The following is a 27,713-nucleotide window of genomic DNA, read 5'->3' on the forward strand; positions in this document are numbered from 1 at the left end:
TGTGGCTCAGTGGATTGATCACTGGCCTGTGAACCAAAGAGTTGCCAGTTTGATTCTCAGTCAGGAGGGGGGGGCGTGAAAAGCAACCACACATTGATGTTTCTTTCCCTCTCTTTCTCCTTCCCTTCCCCTCTGCCTAAAAATAAATAAAATCTTAAAAAAATAATAAAATTTTTATGCAGTCGCCCTGGCTGGTATGTGTGGCTTGGTTTGGGTGTTGTCCTGCAAACCAAAAGGTCAAGGGTTCGATTTCCTGTCAGGGCACATGCTTGGGTTGTGGGTTCGGTCCCCAGTGGGGGATTGGGGACTGTATTGGGTTGGTCAAAAAGTCTGTTAAGCATGGCTCTGGTCATGGTTAGTTGTCTTTAACTTTATTTGAAACAACTTTGTTAGATTGTATGGGACAGTTGTCATATTAGCATGCATTTATTAAAAAGTTATCAAAATTGTTGAATTTTTATGCAGTCATTTTAATATTGAAGATGGAGGAAGACATACAACGTTTTCAGTGTATCATACTTTATTATTTTAAGAAAGGTAAAAATGCAACTGAAATGCAAAAAAAAGATTAGTGTGTGGAGAAGGTGCTGTGACTGATCGAATGTGTCAAAAGTAGTTTGTGAAATTTCTTGGTACTGTTGACATTCTGGCCAAGTAATTTCTTTCTATGGGGCTGTCTTGTGTATTGAAAGATGTTTACCAACACCCTTGGCCTCTACCCACTAGAAGCCAATAATAGTGGGAGATTGTCAACATACTCACAATATCCAAATCAATAAAGTTATTGGTGAAAATGAAAAATGTGCCTTTTATTCTATGGAAAAAACTTAATGGAGTTTTTGGCCAACCCAATACAAGAGGCTGCTGGTCGATGTTTTCTTAACATTAGTGTTTCCTTCTTTTTCTGCCTCCTTTACTGTCTCTCTCTCTCTACCTCCCTCCCCAGAAATTATACAGTCAAGTGTGTGTTTTCATTGTGATTTCTTTATTTCTAAGGTTAGAAAATGGTCCTATCTTCCTCTTTTCCTTCTTGCCTAGAGATTTGAAAAATACTTTTGTTTTAGCTTCTTAAAAGAATGAAAAGGTGTGTAGAGACCATAGAGTTTAGGAAATCATTGGCACATGGTTGGTAACAGCACAGGAGTGTTCAGGGAAGGTGTGTAGCTTAAGAGAGAAAAGGAGAAAGAACTGCAGAGGACCAACATGTAGGTAATTTGCAAAAGATGAGAATTAGGTAAAGGAGACTAAGAAGAAAGTAGTAGGAGAATAAGGAGAGAGGGACATAGCAGAGCCCATTGAAGAAAGTTTTAGGAAGGGTTGAGTTGTCAGTAGTGTCAAATACCATAGGACAATGACTGTAAACAAGGATAAGAACTGAAGGGTGATTATTGGATTTGACCACTAGGGATTTCTTTCATTGGTGACGTTTAATAATAAGGAACATTTTAGTGGAGAGTTGAAAGTGCAATATAAGTGCCTGAGTTGTAGTCTTGAAGAGTTCAGCATGGAAAGAATGGGGAAAAAACGGGTCACAGCTTGGTGATTGGATGGCAGAGTTGAGGGCAAAAAAAAAAATTTTTTTTAAGGCAAGAGTTGAGCATATTAATAGAATGAGGAGATGTAGTTAGGGGGTAGGGAGGTATTATGGGTTGTAAAAGGAGTTAATTGAAGGTTCTGTAGCAGGTTAAGGGTTCTAGGCTTAACAGTCTGGGTGGGGATTAATTTTAGAAAGGAGAGATACCTGGGTCGGTTTGGTGGATCTTTCCTACCCCACCCAGGTGTGAGACCCAGGCGCGCAGGCAGTTGTGGGCAGATCTCAGGTGTGGAGTAGCAGGGTGGACCCACTGAGGGCGCAGGGTGGCAGGCTGACTGCGGTCACACATTTGTGCTCAGATAAACCAGCAAAGGAGCGAGCAGTGAGATGGACTGCGCAGGCCCCAGCAGCAGGAAGCAGCAGAGGGAACTGCTATTGCCTCCCTTGGACCTCGCCCCCATATACAGTGTCATAACTCAGCAACCTGGGTGGCCCCGTCCTGGTGAACACTTAAGGCCCCGCCCCTCAAATGTAACAGGTATGAACAGACCAAAACATTTGTTCAAGAAGAACTCAAAGCGCCATAGCCAATAACTCTAAGCGACCAAGAAATAGCTAAACTTTCAGATGCACAGTTCAAAACACTGGTGATCAGGCTGCTCACAGAACTGGGTGATTTTAGTCACAAATTAGAGGAACATATGAAGGCTAAACTAATTGAAATGAAGGGAAATACACAGGAAACAAATAGTGATGGAAAGGAAACTAGGACTCCAATCAATGGTGTGGACCAGAAGGAAGAAAAAAATGTTCAACCAGAAAACAATGAAGAAACAAGAATTCAAAAAACGAGGAGAGGCTTAGGAACCTCCAGGACATCTTTAAACATTCCAACATCCGAATTATAGGGGTACCGGAAGGGGAAGAGGAACAACAGCAAGTGGAACACTTATTTGAACAAATAATAAAGGAAAATTTCCCCAATCTGGCAAAGGCAATAGACTTCCAGGAAATCCAGGAAGCTCAGAGAGTCCCAAAGAAGTTGGACCCAAGAAGGAACACACCAAGGCACATCATCATTATATTAGCCAAGGTTCAAATGAAGGAGAGAATCCTAGAAGCAGCAAGAGATAAGGGGACAGTCATCTACAAAGGAGTTCCCATCAGACTGTCAGCTGATTTCTCAAAAGAGACCTTACAGGCAAGAAGGGGCTGGAAAGAAGTATTCCAAGTCATGAAATCCAAAGTCCTACATCCAAGATTGCTCTATACAGCAAAGCTTTCATTTAGAATGGAAAGGCAGATAAAGTGCTTCTCAGTAAGATCAAATTCAAGAAGTTCATCACTGCTAAGCCCTTATTATATGAAATGTTAAAGGGACTTACCTAAGAAAAAGAAGATAAAAAAGATGAACAGTGAAAGGACAGCAAACTCACAGTTATCAATGATCACACCTAAAACAAAAGCAAACTAAGAGGACAGCTAGATCAGGAACAGAACCATAAAAATGAAGATCTCAAGGAGGGTTAGCAACAGGGGAGTGAGAGAAGGAGAAGGGGGGAGAAGGTACAGAAAATAAGTAGCATAGATGGTAGGTAGAAAATAGATAGGGGGAGGGCAAGAATAGTATGGGAAATATAGAATCTAAAGAACTTGAGACAGGTGGTCATGAACTAAAGGGGGGAATGGTGGGGGAGGGGGTGTGCAGGGAGGAGGGGAATGAAGGGGGAAATAGAACAACTGTAATGGCATAATTAATAAAATATATTTAAAAAAATAAAAGCCAAAAATAAAAATAAAAAGAATGGTTGAGTACATGGGAGTAGGAGAAATAAGAGAACATTTGGAGCTGATTGTGCTTGATGGACGCTTTTTAGCTATGTGATTTATAATCAGTGAACAGTTTAGGCTTTAGTTTTTTCACTAAATTAATGCTGCCCTGACTGGTGTGGCTAGATTGGTTGGGTGTTATCCTGCAAAAGGAAAGGTCTCCCTCTCAGGGCACATGCCTACTTTGTGGGGTTTAGTCTGTGGTTGGGGCACCTGCAAAAGGCAACTGATCAATGTTTCTTTCTCACATTGGTGTTTCTCTCCCTCTCTTTCCTTCTCTAAAGACTATAAAAAAAAAGAATGCTTACCTTGCTTGTTTCATTGACTTGATGTGAGTTAAAAATGTTTCATAAATAAAATATGTGTTAAAATGATTTAAAAACTTAAAGTGCTATACATATCTATAGACTATTGTTCACAGTCAATGTTTGAGAAAGTCATTTGCTTTGTATAGAATATGTAAAGCTTACTAAGTGAAAATACTCCAAACTGCAAGAAGCTGCACAGGCTTTTAGTGTGTTAAGACCATAATGTTTGGTAGTCTTAAATCTGAGTCTGTATTTTGTTTCGAGAAAGGTTTTTTGTTTTTTTTTTTTTACTACTCGGGAGTATAAGTACCATTGCTGACATTAGCACCTGAAATAATTTAAAACGTTGATGGTGGGAATAATGAAGGGAAAATTCGTGGGAAGAAATCTGCCTAGAAAAAGAGGAAACTGAATTTTCAGTGGTTTAAATTTGGCACAAGATGGCAGGTATTCTGCACTCTCATCTATGTCTTCTGCTAGTCACTTCTCATAACTTTGGAAAAACTAAATTTTATTTATGAACTCTTAAGTGTATCATATTTGGTGCCTCAGACTGATTTATGCTTAGCTCTTTTCTACTTCATATGTGTCCTTATAACATGTAGGTATGGTTTTTATCATACTTACATTCAGGGAGTCGATCACATGGTTTTTATTTTAAAGAACAGGTGTGCATTGTGCTTTTCTTTTTTCTTTATTGTTCAAAAAATTTTTAAATGTTGTTCAGTGCTTTTCTTGTACTATAGATTCCTTTAGTATTTCCATTACTTTGTCCTTGTTACAAGTTCTGGGTTTCTGTTTATGATTTCCAGGTGCTAAGGATGCCTGGAGAAAATCATGTAATTGACTTGATTGTTCCAGTACTGATACTTGGTTAGTCTAATTTGGCTCTTGATGTTGTAGTTATCCATGAACATTTCCTGGGATAGTGACTCTTACTTGTCCTCCAGACAGAGAAATTATATTTGTACCTTTTTTCATTTATTCAAATACAGAATAGGGCAAAAGTAGGTTTACAGTTGTGAGTACACAAAACACAGTTTATTCTTGTATTATTATTTATTAATTATTGTATTATTTTATGTATGAACAACTGTAAATCTACTTTGCCCCCCACCCCAGAATATTTGAGTGTCTGCTGTGTGCCAGCCAATATGCTAATGATTGGAGATTTTTCAGAGGGAGATAGTAATTGTCAAATGTAGTAACAGTATCAAATATAGTATACTTTGGTATGGAAAAATAAAGACAGGCAAAATGTTAATTTGATTTGGTGATTAAAAGTCATTGTGGCTCTTGTTGGTGTGCTCAGTGGATTGAGTGCTGGCCTACAAACCAAAAGGTCGCAGGTCTGATTTCCAGTCGGGGCACATGTCTGGGTTGTGGGCCAGTATTTCTCTCCCTCTCTTTTCCCTTCCCTTCTCCTCTCTCTAAAAAGAAATAAATAAAATATTAAAAAAAAAAGTCACAGTGGGCCTGGCCAGTGTGGGTCAATGTTTGGAATGTAGTCCTATAGCCAAAGAGTAGCGTGTTTGATTCCTGGAAAGGCACATATGTGGGTTGTGAGTTTGCTCTCTGGTCTGGGCACGTGATGTCCCTGCTTCAGTCTGTGTGGGAGACAATCTCTCTTGCATCCATATTTCCCTGTGTCTCATCCTCTCCTTCTTTCTCTCTCCCTAAAAGCAATGAAAAAAGCCCTGTCGGGTGAGCCTCAGTGGATTGAGTGCCAGCCTGCAAACCAAAGGGTCACTGGTTGGATTCCTGGTCTGGGGTACATGCTTGGTTTGTGGGCTGAGTTCCCAGTAGGGGATATGAGAGGCAACCACACATTGATGTTTCTCTCCCTCTCTCCCTCCCTAAACATAAATAAATAAAATCTTAAAAAAAAAAAAGCAATGAAAAGATGTCCTTGGGTGAACCTAAGAAAAAAATGAAAGAAGTTATTACCCTAAGAACAGTTTTAGTAGCAGGTTAAGGGTTGAATTTCGCTTATAGCTGGTGAAAGAGTAAATGGCAAATGATAAAGGAGGGAAAGGAGGGTAGAGAGAGAGGAGAGGGGGAGGGAATTGAGTGAGAGGGGAAATACAAGATGAGAGTGAGTGAGAAGAGGAAAGAGGGGAAAGAAGAGAGGGAGAGTTGGGGGAAGGAGATGATAAATGTGAAAGAGGGTGAGGGAAGAAGAAAAAGGTAAATAGGAAAGGGAAAGAGGGAAGGAGAGGAAAAGAAAATAACTGCTTTGAGGAGTTTAGCTGAGAAAGCCAGGAAGGACTTTCTTTTTAAGACAAGATTTGACCTTGTATATGGTCTGAGGGGAAAGGTACTAACAAGAGAGGAGAGATTGAAGATTCAAGATACTGTATAGCCAATAGAGCAAGGCGTTGAGATAGGTGGGAAGGGGGTGGGAGTCACTGTATGAGTCAGGAGTATGGGTGGATGGATTGGTTTTGAACAGGAGGAGGGACACCTCATTTTCTAGGTCTGAAATAAAAATACGTAAGGAGAGGCATGCATATAGATAAGGTTTTTTTGAAGGGATATGGCAGTAGAGGAAGACCATGCCTGCTAACTTATTTCTCTATATGATCAGAAGCAAGGTTGTTGGTTGAGAGTGAAGGGCCTGGGCAGGGGAAGACTGTAGGACTTGAGTTGAGAAAATGATTAAAAGAGTTGTTGAGGGGAATAGAAGAGAGGGAATTTATCAAGTTCATTTGAAAGGACTAAGGTTGAAGACTTTATAGTGGTCTCAGTGTATCTAGGGTGGTTTTTCTTCAGAGTAGCTCAGTTCATGGAAACAGTATTGACCTGGAGCTATTGCTTTGTGGTCAGGTTCAGAGGAAGGGGTGCAAATCTGAAGTTGCTGCTAAGAGATTTAGATGTCCAAACATAGGATCTGGGTTGGGGGAACCAGAGGATTTGAGGGACAGCAGGTCTCTGTAAGTCATAGAGTAAGTATGGGCAGAATAAGATTTTTTGAAAATTTTTATTTATTGATTTCAGAAAGAGAAGAAGGGAGGGAGGGAAGGAGAAAGGGAGAGGGAGAGAGAGAAGGAGAGAGGGAGAGAAATATCAGTTAGTTCCACTTATTTATGCATTCATTGGTTGTCCTGACTGGGCATTGAACCTGTGACCTAGCTTATCCGAATGACACTCAAAGTAACTGAGCTGTGTAGCCAGGGCGGAATAAGATTTTTGTGAATTATTGGCATAATTAAGGAGAAGCACTTTCAAATGATGACAAGATCTAGAATAAAGAACTGAAGAATAGGTGCCTAAGGACTTCTGCCAAGATGGAGAAGTAGGTGGAGGGTCCACCTCGCCTCTGTGCACAACCAAATCTAAGAACAACTATTTTTAACAGCAGTCACAACCAAGCCACACGGAAAATCGACAATACGGAGTCCAAAGGACAACTAGATACTTGGCTGGACCGGTACGAGGAGCGAGGCCAGAAGCGGAGCAGGTTAGCAAGAAAAAATTCCCGGGGCGGTGCGCGGGGCGCGCAGGCAACCGAGGGCTGATCGCCAGCGAGCTGGCTGCCGGAGCGCACAGGGAATAGGCGCGGTGGGTCGCTCAGTCGCGCGCATTTACGTGCGGAGAAACCAGTGAGAAGGGAAACCCGCGCGGTGCAGCAGGCTCGCAAAATTAGGATCGGATAAGCAAGCCTCGAGTTTGAGTGACTGGATGCGCTGGGCTAGCGGAGAGGAACGCCATCGCTCCCTCTCTGACCCCGCCCCCACACACAGCGTCACAAACCAGCGACCTGGGTCGCCCCGTCCTGGTAAACAACTAAGGCTTCGCTCCGCTCACTAAACAGCACGAATAAACCAAAAATGGCTCTAGAACAACTCAGAGCCCCAGAACCGATAGACCTAAGTGATGAAGAAATAGCCAGTCTTTCAGATGCACAGTTCAAAACACTGGTTATAAAGATCCTTACAGAACTGGTGGATTTTAGTCACAAATTAGAGAAACATATGGAAGCTAAATTAATTGAAATGAATGCTGATACAAAAGATACCAATAGTAATGGAAAGAAAATTGGGACTCAAATCAAGGGAGAGGACCAGACAGAAGAAAAAAATGATCAAACAGAAAGGAATGAAGAAATAAGAATTCAGAAAAATGAGGAGAAGCTTAGGAACCTCCAGGACATCTTTAAACGTTCCAACATCCGAATTATAGGGGTACCAGAAGGGGGGAAAGGCACAACCACCAGTTGAAAAATTATTTGAACAAATAATAAAGGAGAATTTCCCCAAGATGGCAAAGGAAATAGACTTCCGAGAAATCCAGGAAGCTCAGAGAGTCCCAAAGAAGTTAGACCCAAGAAGGAACACACCAAGGCACATCATAATTACATTAGCCAAGATTAAAATGAAGGAGAGAATCCTAGAAGCAGCAAGAGCTAAGGGGACAGTCACCTACAAAGGAGTTCCCATCAGACTGTCAGCTGATTTCTCAAAAGAGACCTTACAGGCAAGAAGGGGCTGGACAGAGGTATTCCAAGTCATGAAAACCAAAGATCTACAACCAAGATTGCTCTACCCAGCAAAACTTTCATTTAGAATGGAAGGACAGATAAAGTGCTTCTCAGATAAGACCAAACTCAAGGAGTTCATCATCACCAAGCCCTTACTATATGAAATGTTAAAGGGACTTACCTAAGAAAAAGAAGATAAAAAAGATGAACAGTGAAAGGACAGCAAACTCACAGTTATTAAGAACCACACCTAAAACAAAAGCAAACTAAGAGGACAGCTAGATCAGGAGCAGAACCATAGAAATGAAGATCACAGGGAGGGGTAGCAACAGGGGAGTGGGAGGAGGGGAAGGGGGGAGAAGGTACAGAAAATAAGTAGTATAGACAGTAGATAGAAAATAGATAGGGGGGAGGGTAAGAATAGTAGGGGAAATACAGAATCTAAAGAATTTGAGACACATGTTCATGAACTAAAGGGGGAAATGGTGGGGGAGGGGTATGCAGGGTAGAGGGGAAGGGAGGGGGGAATAGAGCAAATGTAATGGCATAATCAATAAAAAAAAAAAAAAGAATAGGTGCCTAAAATAGAATTGAGCTAAAAATCTTTGGAACTATGAATTTTTATGTGCAGTAATTGGATGGATCCTCTTTCATGGACATTGAAATTCCCCAGCATTGTAATAGGAGATTTAGTAGAGAAGACTGAAGTAGGCTGTCTTAGGTCTTCTGTGAATGAAGAGGTACAACTAAAGGATCAAAAGGTGCTAGTGATGAGAAGATACATCTGCAAGGTGCGGCCATGAAGGAGGATGATTATGATCTGCAAGCCTGCAGTAGAAAGACAAGTGATGGCCAATCACTCCTGGCACTGTTGGGGTATGGATTGCAGTAAAGAGAACTGTGAGGAAATCTGTAAGGGGAGAGCCAGATTTTAAGTTAAGGTAAACAAGTGGAAAGAAGAGTGTTAAAAAAGATTGAGGAAGCCTGGGGTTTGGTAACAAGAGAATGATTATTCTCCTGGGCATAAGGAAAAAGATTTGGGCAGTGACACTATGGAAGAAACCAGAGGTGAGGACATTTAGACAAGGAAGGTAGGTAGGTCATTGTGGGCATATTATTGCTTTTGTATGCTGGAAGTTATTGATTGGGCTCAATTGTCTGAACTTTGACATAAGTTATTTTGGTACCAAAACTGGTTTAAAATCCCAGATTGTATTGACTTGATCTTACAGAGGTGGTAAAAGCTTTTTATAAAGTTAAAGGCTATATTCTGGGCAAGAGCTCGATGTGCTCAGCAGAGGTGAAGTCCCTTGTTGGGTAAGGGCTCCAACCAGGAATGGGGTCAAGGGCTGGTTGTGTCCAAGGATACTCATGATGCTTTGCAGAAGGACTACAAGCCTCTGTTGGGGGGATGTGGTGACAAAGATCATTTTAGAATAGAGTGATTATCAGTTTAAAATGGAATGACCTGTGTATATAAACTAGAGGGAAACAAATAATTATTGTGTGGGGCTATTGGGATGTGGGGTAATTTTTTTATTTAGAAGTATGGATTTGGGGGGAGTTTCTATGTATATCAAGAGTCTTGGCTGCAAGTGACAGAAAACCCTACCCAAATTGGCTTAAAAGAATATCTTGTCTTATGTTACTGAAACATCCAGGGGAAACAATGGCTTGAAGCAAGGCTTTTGTAGTTTAAATGATGTCACTGGGACCTAGTTGCTTTCTTTCCACTGTGTGCTGATTTGATCTTTAGGTTTCATATAGCAGCAAGGTTGCTGAAATAGCTATAATTGCTATTCTTCCAGTGTAAGTGGAGTAGAAAGAACTCTTCATGCAACAACTCAAACAAAACCAGCTGAGTCTGGTTGTCATTGACTAGAAGAACCATGTGTTCGTCTTTGATCCAGTTATAGCCAGGGGAATGTAATGCCCCGATTGACTTATGTCTAGGTCACTAGACATGGATCCTAGATATAGATTAGGATCAGTATCTCTCCCACTGTTTTAGACCTGTTTATTTACAGAGGAATGGTTTTATGTCTCTGAATTTTCCTTTGTATTTAGATTGCTTCTGTCTTAGAACAATCTGGATATTTAATATTTTGTTCATTTAGTATTTCCACAGCAAATGCAGTGAGTACTGAGCTTTGTGAAAGACACAATTCCAGGTACTTCCGGCAATCCTAAATTGAATAAATGCACTTTGCTTTCAAGGAGGTGACTACCTAGAAGGGTTATTAGTATATGCTATGCTTCTTTCTGTCATAGGTAAAAAGGAGATGCCTGGGTTTCTTTAAGAATAGGATGCTCATTGTATAGGTCCACTTGGTAAAAAAGCAAGCTTGAAATCCTACATTAATCCGGAATGAACAGGTATGGATCCAGGCCTCAGAAAGACTGGGATGTAGTTAAGGAACTGGAAGGATCCACTGAAGCTGTAGAGACTGTTTTCTTAGATTCTTTTTAACACGAGCATTTGTCATTCTCCCCCTACAGTGGGGTCTCTTAATGTCTTTTTTCGTCACTGGCTATACCATTCTTGTCTTACCCAACCCTTGACTCCATCCTTTTCTTTGTATATGCTTTCTATTACTTCATGGTTTCATCTCAGGTATGGTTTGTGCTATCTTGTATGACCTGTTCTCTGGCAATGTTTTAGTTTCTGTTATTGCTTTCCCACTTCCTATCCAGTTGCAAGAGTAAGAGAGTGCATTTGTTACATCCAAGAGAGAATCTGTCATTCTTATTGGGCTAAGCTGTTTAAAAAAAATTTTTTTTTTTTAAAAATAAAATGGATGATGCCCAACCTGCCGAGCCACACCAGTCAAGTCTGGGCTAAGCTCTTCAGCAAGCTTTTTTCTCATAGGCTGATGGCTAGTCTGTAGGACTGGTGAACTTTTGGTCAGGTGCTTCCCTGTAGCTAATTAGCTAAACTGAATGGCCAGGACTATTTGGTACTTGCATGGAGATTAGGAAATAATAAGAGACCATTGCACTGCTCTTTAACATGCGAGGCACTGTTAGTATAGCTTTAACCTTGAGGAGAATTATGAGTGTGTTGACTAATCTGTCTAGTGCGGTGAGAACTAGATTGCCATATGCACCGTAAGAGAAGTACATACAGAATCTTTCAGCATTTAGAAGAAGGCCAATGTTTACCCAGCAAGGACATCAAGACAGGCTCCTGATAACACTAGACTTTTAAAAATAAGAAGGATTTCAATAGAGGAGATTAGGGAGAATGATGTTGATGAATTTATGGAATACAAAGACAGGGAGAAGTTGCTAGAGCAGTGGCAATTGTAAATGCAAAAGGTCCAGATACAAAAATTGGGGAGCATATTTGTCTACTACAACAGTAGTGAGAAAGAAAGCTGAATCCAGAGTATCGAGGTCTTTTTTATGATAAGTTAAGGAGTTTAGTTGATATTTGGTGTTCATTGTTTAATTGTGTTGAAGTTCTCATTGGCTTTAAAATCACTATGAGAATATACAAATGAGTAAAGTTTAGTCCAGAGAAGTGATACAATTTTTTTTGTAGTTGAGATAAAGTTGTCGATCATTCAAACCTTAATTTCGTGACATTAGATGCTGTCGTTCAACATTTATTCATAAAACTTTCCCTTGTGATTTAAAAAATAAGTTTTGAGATGTAATACTTACACCATAAAATTCATGAGTATATTTACAGTTGTGCAACATCCCCAGAATCATTTTTAGAAAATTGCATTCCCAAAATAAACCTTATAACTATTAGCAGTCACGCCTCATTTACCCCCAATCTTCACAGCCTTAGGCAATCATCATTCTACTTTGTTGATCTATGGATTCATACAATATGAGGTCTTTTGTGACTGACTTTTACTTATAATGTTTTCAAGGTTTATCCGTGTTGTAGCATGTATCAGTGCTTCATTTCTTCTTATGGCTGAATAATATTCCAGTGTATGGATATACCATATTTGTTTTTTTCTTTTTTAAAAAAATATTTTATTTATTTATCTTTAGAGGGGAAGGGAAGGAGAGAGGGAGTGAAATATCACTGTACAGTTGCCTCTCGTGCATTCTCTGCTGGGAACTGGCCTGCAACCCAGGCATGTGCCCTGACTGGGAATCGAACTGTGATCCTTGGGTTTGCAGGCCTGTGCTCAGTCCACTGAGCAACACCAGCCAGGGCTCGTTTATTTTTCTCTAGTTGATGGATATATTTGGGTTGTTTTCCATTTTTGTTTTTGTAATTTTATTTTTTATCCTCATCCAGTGACGCTTTTTTCATTGCTTTTTAGAGAGAGAGGAAAAGAGAGAGAGAAACATCTGTGTGAGAGAAACATTGATGTGAGAGAGAAGCATTGATTGGTTGCCTCCTGTAGGTGTCTGGATTGGGGGTTGGGGACTGGAGATTGAGGCTTGAACTGACACCATAGGTATGTGCCAGTTTCTAGCACATGCCTATTAAACTTTTGGTTATAAGATGACACTCCAGACAGCGGAGCCACAGCAGCTGGGGCTCATATTCCCTTTTTGGTTAATATGAATAATGCTGGTGTGAATGTACATGTACATTTTTTGGTGAACATATGTTTTCATTTTTGAGGAGTATACCTAGTAGTGGAATTACTGGGTCATATGGTAACTCTGTTTAACTTTGCGAGGAACTGACAAAATGTTTTTCCAAAGCACCTGTACCATTGTTTATTTCTACCAACAGAGTGTGAGTTTCAGTTTTTCCATATTCTTGTCAACACTTGTTATTTATCTTTTATTACTATAGCTCTCTTAGTATGAGTGAAATGGCATCTCATTGTGGGTTTGATTTGTCCTTACTAAATCATTGACTTTGATCATCTTTCCATGTGCCTTTATTGGCCTTTTGGGTATCATTTTTGGTGAAATGTCTGTTCAAGTCCTTTGCTCATTTTTGAATTGACTTCTTTGTTTTTTGTTGTTGAGCTGTAAGAGTTCTTTATATATATACATACATACATACTAGATATTAGTTCACTGTTATATATGTGATTTGCAAATATTTCTCCCATTCTGAGGGTTGTCTTTCTCTATATTGATAGGGTCTTTTGATATACAGAGTTTTTAATTTTGGAGTCCTGTTTATCTCTTTTTCTTTTGTTGCTTGCATTGACAAAATTGAAAATTGTGACAATTTCCTGAATATTTTCTTCTAAAAGTATTATAATTTTAGTGCTTACATTTAGGCTATTGATCAAAATTTTGAGTTAATTTTTGTGTATGATGTAAGATAAGGGTCCATCTTATTCCTTTGCTTGTGTATATCTTGTTGTCCCAGTGGCATTTGTTGATCTTTTAATAAAGTATTTCCTCATCCTTTGCATAGTAGGACATTTTTTCATACTTTATAAACTGGCCTAAACTTCCATTCAAAATAGTATCATACAAAATTAATATAAAAGTATTATTATTACTGGAATACAAGAGTTGGAAGGTACCACAGAGATTTTCTTCAATCTCGCACATTTTATAAATGAGCGAGATTGAAGAGCTAGAGAAGTTAATTGATGTCCAGGATTGTTTAGCTAGTCAGTTAAGAGATAATGTTTTAACCCAGGGGTTGGCAGACTTTTTCTGTAGAGGGCAAGATAATAAATATTTTAGGTTTTGTGAGCCCAGAGGCAAAACAGGGTGTTATGTAGGTACAGTAAGTCCTCACTTAATATCACCAATAGGTTCTGAGACTAAGCAAACTGATAATTTTACTATAGGCTAATGAACATAAACAAGAGTAAGTTTTTATGGCATCTCACCAGTGTTATAGTGAATTAATGGTGAAAGAAACCATGTTATTCAAGGCTCTACTGTACTCAGAGTGGAATTGTTGGATCATATGGTTGTTCCATTTAAAAAATTTTGAGGACGTCTATACTGTTTCTATAATGGCTGTACCAAGTTATTTATTTTTGTAAAAGATTTTATTTAAAGAGAGAGGAAGGGAGGGAGAAAGAGAGGGAGAGATACATCAAAATGAGAGAGATACATCAATTGATTGCCTCTCACATGCCCCCAACTGGGGACCTGGCCTGCAATCTAGGCATGTGCCCTAACTGGGAATTGAACCTGCGACCTTTCAGTTTGCAGGCCAGCACTCAATCCACTGAGCCACACCAGTTGTACCAGTTTATAATTTCACCAGTAGTGCACAAAGATTCCCTTTTCTCCACATCATCACCAGCATTTCTCTCTTATTTTTGGGAATGGACATCTCTCGTGTGGCTTTAACTCTTGTTTAGAATTTTATGTATTTCTTTTTAGAGAATGGGGAAGGGAGGAAGAGAAACATCCATGTTTCTCTTGCCTCTTGCATGCCCACAACTGGGGACCTGCTCACAACTCAGGCAGGTGCCCTGACTGGGAATCTAACCAGTGACCCTTTGGTTTGCAGTCTGGCATTCAATCCACTGAGCCATACTAGCCATACTAGCTCTTGACAGCAAAGGAAGTGTATGCATCTTGACATCCTGATGTTAATTGTAATTCAAACTATGTTAGTTAGTATTCACCGAAATGATTTTGGTGTAGTATAAATTATTTGTGTAATCACTGTTTTGCTTTTCGATTTTTGATTAAATTCGTTGGTAGACATTATCAAATCTGTAGAAAATCCTAATTTCCAAAGAATTTCATTGTTCAATAAGTGGTTAGGGTGGTTCTCCTCATCTGGAAAAATTTCAGCTCTATAAAATTGCAGTGAACTTTATTACTGCTAAGGCTGCTAACTTTTAGTGATAGGGCAAATCAGGATGTTCATCTTCTATTTTTTTTAAGGTTTTATTTATTTACTTTTAGAGAGAAGGGAAGGGAGAGCGAAAGAGAGGGAGAGAAATGTTGATGTGGGAGAGAAAAATCTGTCGGTAGCCTCTTGCATGGGCCTGCACCCTGTGACTTACCCGCAATGCAGGCATATGCCCTGACTGGGAATCAAACTTGCAACCTTTCACTTTGCAGGATGATGCCCTACCGCCTGATTCAGTACTTAGGGTGATACTGTAACTATTTTAAATTGATAAATAAAATAGGGTTTTTTTTTGCTATTGTTACCATTGTCTTCAACTCTTCCATATACTCTGCCAAAAGGCATATAATTTTAAATAAATTTATTTTCTCTACACACATTTCTTTAGCTGCTACAGTCAAATGTGATTTAATTAACTCACCATTGATAAAGGGTTTCTTTTCTTGGCTAGCAAATGAGCCATTCAGAAGCTTACTGTGGTTGTATCCTCTTTATTTTTGTGAAGAAATTCAGCTGCAGTGAAATGTACTTAAATTTTCTAATTTTTCTGACTGTTTTTCTGTGAATTGGAAATTTTGTGAAAAGTGCTTAGTCTGGTTGATTGTGATGAGTGCTTAGTTTGTTGATGTATATTCTTTCAGCACAGCTGTAGTGTCATTGCATAATAAACATAATAGTTTCCCATCCAATTTGATAACAAGGTTATCTACCCTCCATTGTATCTTAAAAGTATGACATTTAAAGCTCTTTTATCTTCTTTCCTTGTTTTGACTTGAAGGGTATGCACTGGCAATAAAAAATAAAATTTATGGTGATATATGTAGTCCTGGAAAAGCTGTCAAGTTATAACTGTATCACTGTATTTTGAAGTCCTCTGAGCAGTAATGCAAAACTGCTAGAGTATCTCATACGGCCTATTGTAAATACTGAGTTCTGCCATTGTAAAAGCAGCCATAGATATTATGTAAATAAATAAGTGTGGCAGTGTTTCAATGAAGCTTTTTTTTGTGGACACAAAATTGAATTGTATGAAACTTTTATATCATGAGATATTTCTCTTGGTTTTTTTTTTAACCATTTAAAAATATAAAAACCATTCTTGGCTTATGGGGTGCACAAAAACAGGCATAGGGCCTTAGTTGGGCTCTATGCTGTAATAGTTTGCCAACTTCTCCCCTAGTCCAAAAGAGTAAGTCCATTGGGAGAGAATTGTGCTTGATGGCAGCTGCTCTGTGAGGGAAATCATTTTGGTTGACATTTTGACAACCTTTAAATCATACTAGTTAAACTGTTTTTGTGAGGATTGATATCACTTTAGAAGAAAAAAAGTAAAAAAAAAAGTTAAAAAAAAGAAGACAGAGATAAGAGTTTATGTAGTTTGGTTTTCACTTATTTATTTAAGGAAAGACATATCATTTGTGTGTGTGTATGTGTGTAATGTCTGAAGAGCTGTTAGACTTCTGAGTTTCTAATCTTAGGTCTTTTATGTGAAAAAAATCTATGTGAATATGAACTTCCATTCCCTATAAGAAAAGTATGTTTATTAAGATTTTTAACCTAGTAAGTAGTAAATCTAGAATAATTAAAAAAGAAATAGAACATAGTGTTCTTCTTTTTAATTTTTTATTGTTATGCTGTTACAGTTGTTCTATTCCCCCTTTCATTCCCCTCTACCCTACCCCCCATCCCCACCATTACCCCCCCTTTAGTTTATGACCATGTGTCTCAAGTCCTTTAGATTTTATATTTCCCATGCTATTCTTGCCCCCCCTTCTATTTTCTATCTACTGTCTGTGCTACTTATTTTCTGTACCTTCTCCCCCACTTGTCCTCCTCCCACTCCCCTGTTGCTAACCCTCCTTGAGATCTTCATTTCTATGTTTCCACTCCTGATCTAGCTGTCCTTTTAGTTTGCTTTCGTTTTAGGTGTGGTTGTTAATAACTGTGAGTTTGTTGTCCTTTCACTGTTCATGTTTCTTTAACTTCTTTTTTCTTAGATAAGTCCCTTTAACATTTCATATAATAAGGGCTTGGTGATGATGAACTCCTTGAATTTGATCTTATCTGAGAAGCACCTTATCTGTCCTTCCATTCTAAATGAAAGTTTTGCTGGATAGAGCAATCTTGGTTGTAGGTCTTTGGATTTCATGACTTGGAATACCTCTTTCCAGCCCCTTCTTGCCTGTAAGGTCTCTTTTGAGAGATCAGCTGACAGTCTGATGGGGACTCCTTTGTAGGTGACTGTCCCCTTAGCTCTTGCTGCTTCTAGGATTGTCTCCTTCATTTTAATTTTGGCTAATGTAATTATGATGTGCCTTGGTGTGTTCCTTCTTGGGTCCAACTTCTTTGGGACTCTCTGAGCTTCCTGGATTTCCTGGAAGTCTATTTCCTTTGCCAGATTGGGGAAATTCTCCTTTATTATTTGTTCAAAGAAGTTTTCCACTGGTGGCTGTGCCTTTCCCCCTTCTGGTACCCCTATAATTCGGATGTTGGAGTGTTTAAAGATGTCCTGGAGGTTCCTAAGACTCTCCTCATTTCTTTGAATTCTTGCTTCTTGACTTTTGTTTGGCCATTATTTGCTTTCTTCTGGTCCACTCCATTGATTTGAGTCCCAGTTAGTTTCCTTTTCATTGCTATTGGTGTCCTGTGCAATTCCATTCATTTTAATTAGTTTTGCCTTCATATATTTGTCTAATTTGTGGCTATAATCAACCAGTTCTGTGAGGATCCTGATCACCAGTGTTTTAAACTGTGCGTCTGAGAGTTTTGCTATTTCTTCATCGCTTAGATCTATAGGCTCTGGGGCTTTGAGATCTTCTTGCGCCATTTTTGGTCTGTTCGTGCCATTTAAGTGTGAGAAGCGGCGCCTTGGACTCCCAGGTCGCTGGGTTGTGACGCTGTATGTGGGGGCGTGGTCAGAGCGGGGAAATGGCGACCCCCTCTGCTGTTTCGTGCAGCTGGGTGAGGAGCAGCGTCTTAGGTGGTTCATCTGGGCCAGGCCACTCAGAGTCGCTGGTTTATGACGCTGTATGTGGAGGTGGGGTCAGAGCAGGGAAATCGAGGCGCCTTCCACTGCTGCTTGCCGCGGGGACCCGCCGCCCCGGTCCAACCGCTCACTCCCTTGCCTGTCCACCCACGCACAAATGCGCGACCACAGTCAACACGCAGCACCGCTCCCCCACTGTCTCCCCAGCGGTCGCCGCTCGGTCGCTCACTAGGTCCAACCCTGCGCCTGGATTCGTGCACCTGGATTCCGCGCGTCTGGATTCCACGCCTGAGTCCGTCTGACCGAGTCTTCCTGTGCAACCCCGCTTCACCAGCCGCTGGTTTCGCCCCTTACCGGTCAGGCTGAAGAATTTGTTGTTAACGGACTTCCGAAAAGTTCAATTTTCCATGTTCTGGCTGTGTTTTCTGTTGCTAATATTTAGTTGTCCCTAAACTTGGTTGTGTGAGAAGGCACGGCACACCCACCTATGCCTCCATCTTGGCGGAAGTCTCAGAACATAGTGTTCTTACTTTGCTTTGAAATTTTAATTTTGGCCAATTTTCCATAGGATAGGAAATACCAGAAATTTAATTTTTGTAACTTTTTGTTTCTACAAGTCTCAGCAAATATGATGTAGGAAACTTTGACAGAGTTCTGTGAAATTTTAAGTAGATGTAAGTTTATCCCCAGCAATAATACAGGAATGGTGGGTACACTTTAAAAAAAATATTTTATTTATTCATTTTTAGAGAGTGAGAAAAGGAGGGAGTAAGGGAGAGAAACATCAGTTTGGGAGAGATATATTGATTGGTGCCTCTTGCACACCCAGAACTGGGGACACTGTGGCAGCCTAGGCATGTGCCCTGACCAGGAATCAAACTGCCAACCTTTTGGTTCACAGGTCGGCACTCAATCCACGGAGTCACACCATCTGGGGCACACTTTTACTATATAACTCTGGTACAAAATCTTTTATTAGAACTGAGTGAAAACCACATAATCCTTTGTTCTTTCTTATCGTTTGTGTGTTGTGATTGTTCATCCTTTATTGTTAATTTTTAAAAATGGATTTTTGACAAAGAGGCTATTATGTTCTTAACTTTTTAAATAGCTAAGAATACATGCATAGGAAATATAGTAAATATTTTTAATAACTGTATGCTGTGAAATGTGTACTGTGTGCAAGATTTATCAGAATGATTACTTAGTAAGTTATATATATCTAATCATTGGGATGTACACCTGAAACTAATATAATATTGTACGTCAACTGTAATTGAAAATAAAAAATGGTTAAGATGTTCAAAAAGATTTAATACAAATGTAAGTCCATGTTTCTATGAATTTGGCTATATGAATGAAAAGAATTTTTATTATTTTATTGCTTTTTTTTTGCAAAAAACAGCATATATATAGAATTTTCTGTATTCAGAACACTTGATGGTGATGTTAAAAAATTCTTGATTTTCTTTTTTTGGGGGGGTGGTTGGAATCTGTAGAGTCTGAATAAATTTCTAGGGAATTGTGTAGTAGGTTGAAGTGTGCTGCATAGGAGTTGAGCTCCAAAGTCTGTCACCTTCTGAGTCATCTCAACCCTCTGATGTGTCTCAGTTTCTCTCCACAGCTGTCTAATACTACTGTAAGGCCTGGGAGCACCAGGTAACCAACTTTTATGTGCATGTGCCTGGACAAGTCAATTATTTAATTACAGTTCAGCTGGAATTCTCTATGAGGCCCTTGCATTTTGTGAGGGGATACCCACTGACATTTCCTCAGAGATTCTTAGTTGCCTAAGAACACATGAGATTTGAACAGGAGAGAGGAAGCACCCCTTATCTTCGTAGCCAAAACGAGTTCAGGCTCTTGTTTATCCAGCAAAAGGTTTTATTTAGCCTCTCAGAAAGCAGTTGCAATCGAAAAGCCAAAGTTAAAAATAAGTCACCCATTTTTTTCTCCTGTTGTCCTTAATTATCTCAACTGTTTTATCTTTTGCCTGAGTTTTCTACCCTTAACCTTTAGCTCCACCTTGAGGATTTAAGAAAAAACAGCTCTGCCCTGACTGGTGTAGCTCAGCAAATTGAGTGTGGATCCGTGAAGCAAAGGTTGCCACTTCGATTCCAGGTCAGGGCACATGCTTGAGTTGTGGGCCAGGTCCTCAGAGGCGACCACACATTTGATGTTTCTCTCCCTCTCATTCTCCTTCCCTTCCCCTCTCTGTAAAAATAAATAAATAAAATCTTAAAAAAAAAACAGCTCAAAGATGACCTCTTAAAACATGGAGGTAAAGAATTTCAAGGAAAGTTCATTAAGGTCCACCTGATGCAAAGCAAGGAGCCAGTGGGACACCATGGGGCCTTGCTGGTACCTAGCACAGGTCCGAGTCTGCAGGGTGGTCCTGGATGGTCTTCTCTATAATCCTGCTGCACCATGCAACGATAAGACGGTCTGAGACACAGCAGCACATGGTAATGGTGAAAATGCAACAGAATGTTACCGGCAGAGTTAGATTAGACCTTAGTTCAGCAACTTTGGTACTTGAGTTTTGCCTAAGAAAGAATTCACATTCAAGACTCAAATAAAAGTAAAAGTTTATTTAGGAAATCACAGAGGCAGAAGTGGGTCACTGGATGCTTGGGCTCAAGAAACAACTTAACAGAGAGAGGCAAAATAAGGGCCTTTCAAGCTTAGGAAAGAGAAAGGCAGAGAAAACAAGCCTCTGGAAAGGAAAGGGGAAAAAGTACTGGTATGTTTCAGAGAGAGAGAGAGAGGGAGAGGGAGAGAGAAAGAAGGGGAGAGAGAGAGAGAGAGAGAGAGAGAGAGAGAGAGTTGAGTATGGATAAGTTGCCTCTCTTATGTTCCCTGAACAGGAAGTAAATAAACCCACAACCGAGGTATGTTCCCTGATTAGGAATTGAATTCATGACCTTTCGGTTTATTGGTTGATGCACCAACTAATTTAGCCACATTGGCCAGGGCATTCCTTGATTTTCTTAAAGGGCAATTAAGTGAGAGAATATAGGACAATAGGGGAAAACAACTTTAATATTCAGAATGAATATAAAAGTTAAATTTAGGGCTTGGAAACCATTATTATAAAGTACTAATGGTCTTGGTTCTTGTAGAAAAATATTTAAGTAAGTACATGTACATCATATAAGTAAAAGAATTCTTGTTCTGTACATTAACTTAGAGTGGTAATTTTGAAGAATCTTATTTTTAAATCCATTGCTCTAAGTTTCCTAAGAAATATAAAACCTGTTTTTTTGAGACTCAGCTTTTTTGTTTTATTTTTATTTTTTAAAACATATTTTATTGATTATGCTATTTCAGTTGTCCCATTTCTCCCCTTTGTTCCCCTCCTCCCTGCATACCCCCTCCCACCCACACTCCTCACCTTTAGTCCATGTCCATGAATCATACATATAAGTTCTTTGGCTTCTACATTTCCTATATTATTCTTACCCTCCCCCTGATCTCCATTTCTGTGGTTCTGTTCCTGTTCTAGTGGTTTGCTCAGTTTGCTTTTGTTTTTGTTTTAGGTGTTGTAGTTAATAATTGTGAGTTTGCTGTCATTTTACTGTTCATATTTTTTGTTTTCTTTTTCTTAGATAAATCCCTTTAACATTTCATATAATAAGGGCTTGGTGATGATGAACTCCTTTAACTTGACCTTATCTGGAAAGCACTTTATCTGCCCTTCCATTCTAATGAAAGCTTAGCTGGATAGAGCAATCTTGGATGTAGGTCCTTGCCTTTCATGGCGTTGAATACTTCTTTCCAGCCCCTTCTTGCTTGTTGTAAGGTCTCTTTTAAGAAATCAGCTGACAGTCTGATGGGAACTCTTTTGTAGGTAACTGTCTTCTTTTCTCTTGCTGCTTCTAAGATTCTCTCCTTCATTTGAATCTTGGCTAATGTAATGATTATGTGCCTTGGTGTGTTTCTTCTTGGGTCCAACTTCTTTGGGACTCTCTGAGCTTCCTGGACTTCCTGGAAGTCTATTTCCTTTGCCAGATTGGGGAAGTTCTCCTTTATTATTTGTTCAAATAAGTTTTCCACTTGTTGCTCTTCCTCTTCTCCTTCTGGTACCCCTATAATTCGGATGTTGGAATGTTTAAAGCTGTCCTGGAGGTTCCTAAGACTCTCCTCATTTTTGAATTCTTGTTTCTTCATTGTTTTCTGGTTGAACATTTTTTTCTTCCTTCTGGTCCACACCATTGATTGGAGTCCCAGTTTCCTTCTCATCACTGTTGGTTCCCTGTACATTTTCTTTTATTTCACTTAGTGCAGCCTTCATTTGTTCGACTAATTTGCAACCAAATTCCATCAATTCTGTGAGCATTCTTATTACCATTGTTTTGAACTGTGCATCTGATAGGTTGGCTACCTCTTCATTGCTTAGTTGTATTTTTTTTTTCTGGAGCTTTGATCTGTTCTTTCATTTGGGCCATTTTTTGTCTTGACATGCCTGTTACATAGTGAGGGGCAGAGCCTTAGGTGTTCACCAGGGCGGAGCAACCCACATCGCTGCTTTGTGAGGCTGTATGTGGGAAAGGAGTCAAGAGGGAACAATGCTGCTTATTCTGCTCTCTGCTGGATTTCAGTCACTTCCCTCGCTTCCCACAAGCAAAGTGGTCCCTTCTGGTACTGATTCCTGTGTGGGTGGGTTTGTGTATTTTCTAGGACCCTGTGGGTCTCTCCAGTGAACTCTCCTGTGAGGCTGGGAGTTTCTCCTGCTGCCACCTTAACCCCCACAGGTGTTTTCAATATGTGGTTTGAGGATTTATTTCCCTGCACTGGGACTCAGAGTTTGGAGGTCTGCCCCGCTCCCCAGCCGTTCTTCCCAGTTTATCTGCATGCGAATGTGGAATTGTCAGCTCCACCAGCCGCTACCATGCTGGTCCACCGGCTGCTGCCTTGCCAGCCAGCTGCAGCCTTGCCCGTCCCGCTCCACAATCCACCACTTTGCTGGGTCCACCAGCTGCCACCTTGCCCTCCCAGGTCCTCCTCTGCCGCTTGGCCGAGGGTCCTCTCCTCGTGGTTGCCTGGCTTCACCCTTCCTACTGGTCGGGATGAATGTGTCTACTTTAATTCCTTGGTTGTCGGACTTCCATACAATTTGATTTTCTGTCAGGTTGGGTGTTTTTTTTGTTTTTAAATTGTTGTCCTTCTTTTGGTTGTGTGAGGAGGCACAGTGTGTCTACGTATGCCTCCATCTTGGCCCAAGAGTTTTATATTTTATTTTTCTTTAAAGATTTTATTTATCTACTTTTAGAGAGAGGGAAAGGGAGGTACAAAGAGAGGGAGAGAAACATCAATCAGTTGCCTCTCACACACTCCTGGGGACCTGGACTGCAACCCAAGTACTTACCGTGACAGGGAATCGAACCGGCAACCTTTAAGTTGTAGGCTGGTGCTAAATCCAGCCAGGGAAAAATTTTATTTACTTTATGTAGTTGCTTTAAAAAATGACTAGAATTTTATTTTTACCTTCCGAGATCAGAGGACATCAGGTGCCTTCAACTTGGTCTAGCTGTGGACATATTTTATTTTTAAAGTTATAAGTAATTTGTTAAGAATTCAGTGGCTAACAGTTATTGAATGATTTTACATGTGCTATTCTCTGTGACACATGTACCATTTTCTGTGCTTTACATTTATTTCTATTTCATTTAATGCTCTTAACAGGTCTTTGAAGTATGAACTATTATATTATTTCTGTTTCCTAGATGAGGAAAATGGAGACACGAAGAAATTTTGGAGAGAATGATGTGAATGCAGAGATCTGTTGACCATATTAAGGCATTTGGATTTTATTCTGAATTAAATGAGACTCTGATGGAAGGTTATATGAAGAGGGGCCCAAAACTTCCTCAGAATTTATTTATAAAATTTATTTTATAAAATTAAAATGAAAACTTAGTTCTTACAAATTAAATTTCAATCACTTCAAAGAACTCTCTATTTGATGCAATACACCTATCAAGACTTTTTTCCCACTACTCAAAAAACAGTTTTTGAAGTCCTCGATTTTGATCCCTTTTAGTGCTTCTGCCATTTTTTGCTTTCACCTCTTCCACATCTGCAAAATGTTTTCCTTTGAGGATGTTTTTTCCCTGGGGAAACAAACAAACAAAAAAATGTTGATCAGGGTGAGATTGGGTGAATAAGGAGGGTGGGGCACAGGAATCCTGCTTTCTTTTGTTCAAAACCTGCTGAACACTCAGTACGGTGTGGGCAGGTGTGCTCATAAATCACCCATGATGGGTGATTTACGAGTGCAAATATGTTGAAAGATTCTTCAAAAAAATTCACTGAAGCTGAACCAGCATCTCACGCCAAATGCCAGCTGCTACACTGATGCAGATGGGTTTCTGGAACACTTATGCAGCCATAGAAACCTGTGCTAAAAGGGACCCACTCTCCAGAAGTAATTCCGGTCTTTTTGGGTCCTGCCCTTCTTTCTATAAATGGCTAGGTGGCATGAACTGATTTGTTTTGAAAGGGTCACTTGATGCTGTGTAGGGAATGGGTTAGAAAAGAGCTAGAATTGCCCTGGGTGGTGTAGCTCAGTGGATTGAGCGCGGGCCTGTGAACAAAGGATCGCGGTTCGATTCCCAGGCAAGGGCATATGCCTGGGTTGCAGGCCAGTTCCCAGTGGGGGACGCATGAGAGGCAACCACACATTGATATTTCTCTCCCTCTCTCCTTCCCTTCCCCTCTAAAGATAAATAAATAAGATATTAAGAAAAGAGCTAGAATGAATGCCTAGAGATCAAATTAAGAATATTGCAGCCCTCATGCATATTTGGTGGGAACATGGATTTGTGTAGCCATTATGGAATATAGTGTGGAAGATCCCCAGAAAACTATAAATGGAACTGCTTTAACACCCAGCAATTCCACTTTTGGTGTAAATATGAAGAAACCCAAAACATACTTTTGAAAGAATATATATATCCCTGGGTTCAGTAGTATTGTTTACAATAGCCAGGTTATGGAAGCAACCCAAGTGTCCATCAATAGATGAGTGGATAAAAAAGCTGTGGTACACATATACAGTGGAATGTTACTTGGCCATAACAAGGAATGAAATCTTAACATTTGTAACAGCATGGATGGACCTAGAAGTTATTAGGCTATGAAAAATAAGCCAGAGAAAGAAAAATGCCATATGATTTCACTTATATGTGGAATCTAAAGCAGACTCACAGATACAGAGAATAGATTGATGACAGAGCTGACAGAGTGGAGGAGGATTGGGGGACTGGGTGAGAAAGGTAAAGGGATTAATAAATACAAATAGGCACAGGGATGTAAAGTACAGCATAGGGAATATAGTCAATAATACTGTAATAAATGTATGTTAGCAGGTGGGTAGTGGAAATTTGTAAAATATATGATTGTCTAACCACTATGCTGTACACTGGAAACTAATAAAAAGTAATACTGAAAGTAAACTATAACTGAAAAAAATTAAAATGAAAAAACATTTAAAAATAGTTGTGAAGTAATGACAACAGTAATAAAGAATTGATTGCAAAAAAAAAGGGTGAAGATGTTTCTTATAGTAGTCCAGATAAGAGCTGTTGGTGTTTAGGTCTAGGTTGTTTGGAATTAAATGTGTGGGTTTAACATGTTTTAAGTTGAGTGCTTCTAAGTTCCAGGTATTGTAATAGGAGCCGAAGGGACAACTTAGAGGTTTAAAAAAAGTTCATTTCCTAACTTACAGTCTATTTGCAGGGGTGGTTAGGATGAAGGAGAGAGATAACACAATGAAAGAATTATACAAATAAGTATAAGAATTTGACCTGTGATAAATTCTAGTAAGGATAGGTATGTAGTACTTTGAGAGCATACCATGGTCAGAAAGCTGAGCGATGTAGAGTGTTCTTCCCTCCTTTGCTTTGTCAACTTGTAGACATCCTTTTTTTTTTTTTTAACACTAAGCCTTACTTGATGTAAGGAAGGAGGAACTTACTTCAGTGTGAGTTCCTCCTTCTACTGTGCTTCTGTAGTTTTTTCTTTGGTAAATATTTGACAGTACAGAATAGGGATCTAAATGTTTGAATGATCTTTACCTAAGTATTTTATTCTTCTAAAGGTAACCCTGTCTCCAAATTCTGGATAATTTATTTCAGTTCTTTATTTACTGACTATATAACTGCTACTTGCAGTGTCTTTTTCTTTCTGTTAATTTTAGTTCTCCATCAAGACCAGACCCAGCTCAAAAGTCCTCTCTTCATGGTAACCTTTCTAGATTCCCTAGGTTGTGTGTGTGTTCCTGTCTTTTTTATCTAGAACTTGAGCTTCATGAGGGGAACTTACTTTCCTTTGTTCCTTTATTCCTGATTCAGTGCCCAGCATGTAGTTGGTGCTTAAATATTTAACTGATCATATCCTTATTTATTTTACTTGGGCTTAGATAACTCAGAATATGTTGGGGAGAATTAAATTTGGGATGAAAAATATTGGCCACTTTATAATCTCTACAATTTATAATCTATAGATAATTTGGATAAGGCACTGCATTGAAGTTACTTGAATAATCTTCACATGCTTTATTTCAATGTAGCTTTTTCCTTGCACTTTAACAGGTGTTCCTTGCCCTCCAGTGGTTAGATCACAGCTAACATTTTTAGTAAAGCAAAGGTTATAAAATCCTTTTACCGTGTTTATTTTTCAGTCATATTTAAAATCCCATTAGGTTAATTTTTTCAGGTTAAACAAGTACAGCTACCCCCCCCACCCCATTTTCTCTTATGTGTGATATGCCTAAAACCCAGTTTAAACTAAGTGTAGTTTGACCTGCCTCTTCCTTTACCACCACAAGTCACTGTGTATCCCTTAGTATTTTTAAGCAATTGTGATTGGGTGGGTGCCCTCTGTTCTCGGTTTCACTGTGTTGTTCTCATGTACCTCTACTAAGGCTGTAGGATCTTGGCACAGTGCAAAAGCTATCATCCTGCCTTCAGTACCTCTCCCTGGTCTCCCAAACATAGACACTCAAAGTAGCTTGCTAATCATGTGGTTGTCCTTTAGTCTGCTTTGGGGTGTCTTTTGGCTGACACCCTCTTTTCCACTTTTGAGGAGAGACTGCTTCTCGACTTCTTGGCAAGGTGACTTATAACAAATCCTGGGCCTGTTGTATGTTATTTTTTTTCTCAGAAGACAAATGTTAGTTATCAAGGGGAGCCTGGCTAGCAATCATTTCTAAATACCTGCTGCTAAATTTCAATGTGTATAGCACGAAATAGGGATAATGTCATAAGTGTTTTTATCTGTCTAAATGTATTCAAAATAAAAGACTGTTATTTAGCATGAGACATATTCTCCCTGGCTTTTTGGTCTTAAAATAGCTATTATTTTAAGAGAGAATGGTAATAGTAAGTGGTATACTTTTGAAGACAAAAATTTTGTCACCTTTTGGTAGTCATCTGTATTTTTTTTTTTTTTTAGGGAAATTTTACTGGTCTGTGATGTTCTAGTGGTCTGGGAACTGCTATGTTGAGCATCGTAGCTCATTTCCATGAGGCAGTGGTGCCCTTCATGTAAAGTAAGCATGGCTTCTTTCATATGCATTAGCAGACACATTTTCAGTGTATTTTTCTGTCATACTCTTCTTGATTTTCTTGCCTGATTCCATCCTTGGCAGTTTACTTGCTATTTCCTAGTCCTCTTCTCTGTTATATCTAGTTTCTGTTTTTATGTGTTCTCATGTGTGTTTTAAATTTCTGTGCACCTCTAGGCTTAGTTAGGAAAATTTCCTGTTTTTCCTTGTATGCTTTCCTAGATGAGACATTTCTCCCAAG

At 39.4% G+C, this 27,713-nt stretch overlaps 1 protein-coding gene across 3 annotated transcripts in view; it reads left to right on the forward strand.

Moving 5' to 3' along the window:
- Positions 1 to 27,713, forward strand: part of MGA (MAX dimerization protein MGA) — a 146,269-nt gene that overhangs the window by 26,123 nt on the left and 92,433 nt on the right. The window contains exon 1 of one of the 3 annotated variants that reach the window (XM_053665720.1): positions 27,383 to 27,457. The exons of the other annotated variants lie outside the window; for them this stretch is intronic. The gene's annotated coding sequence lies outside the window, so the exon portion shown is untranslated. Of the gene's footprint in view, positions 1 to 27,382; positions 27,458 to 27,713 lie in introns of those variants that run through there. 3 annotated transcript variants of the gene reach the window in all.

This window comes from Artibeus jamaicensis, unplaced genomic scaffold, assembly GCF_021234435.1.
Source record: "Artibeus jamaicensis isolate MK-2021 breed Jamaican fruit bat unplaced genomic scaffold, CSHL_Jam_final contig_1132, whole genome shotgun sequence".
Lineage (NCBI taxonomy): Eukaryota > Metazoa > Chordata > Mammalia > Chiroptera > Phyllostomidae > Artibeus > Artibeus jamaicensis.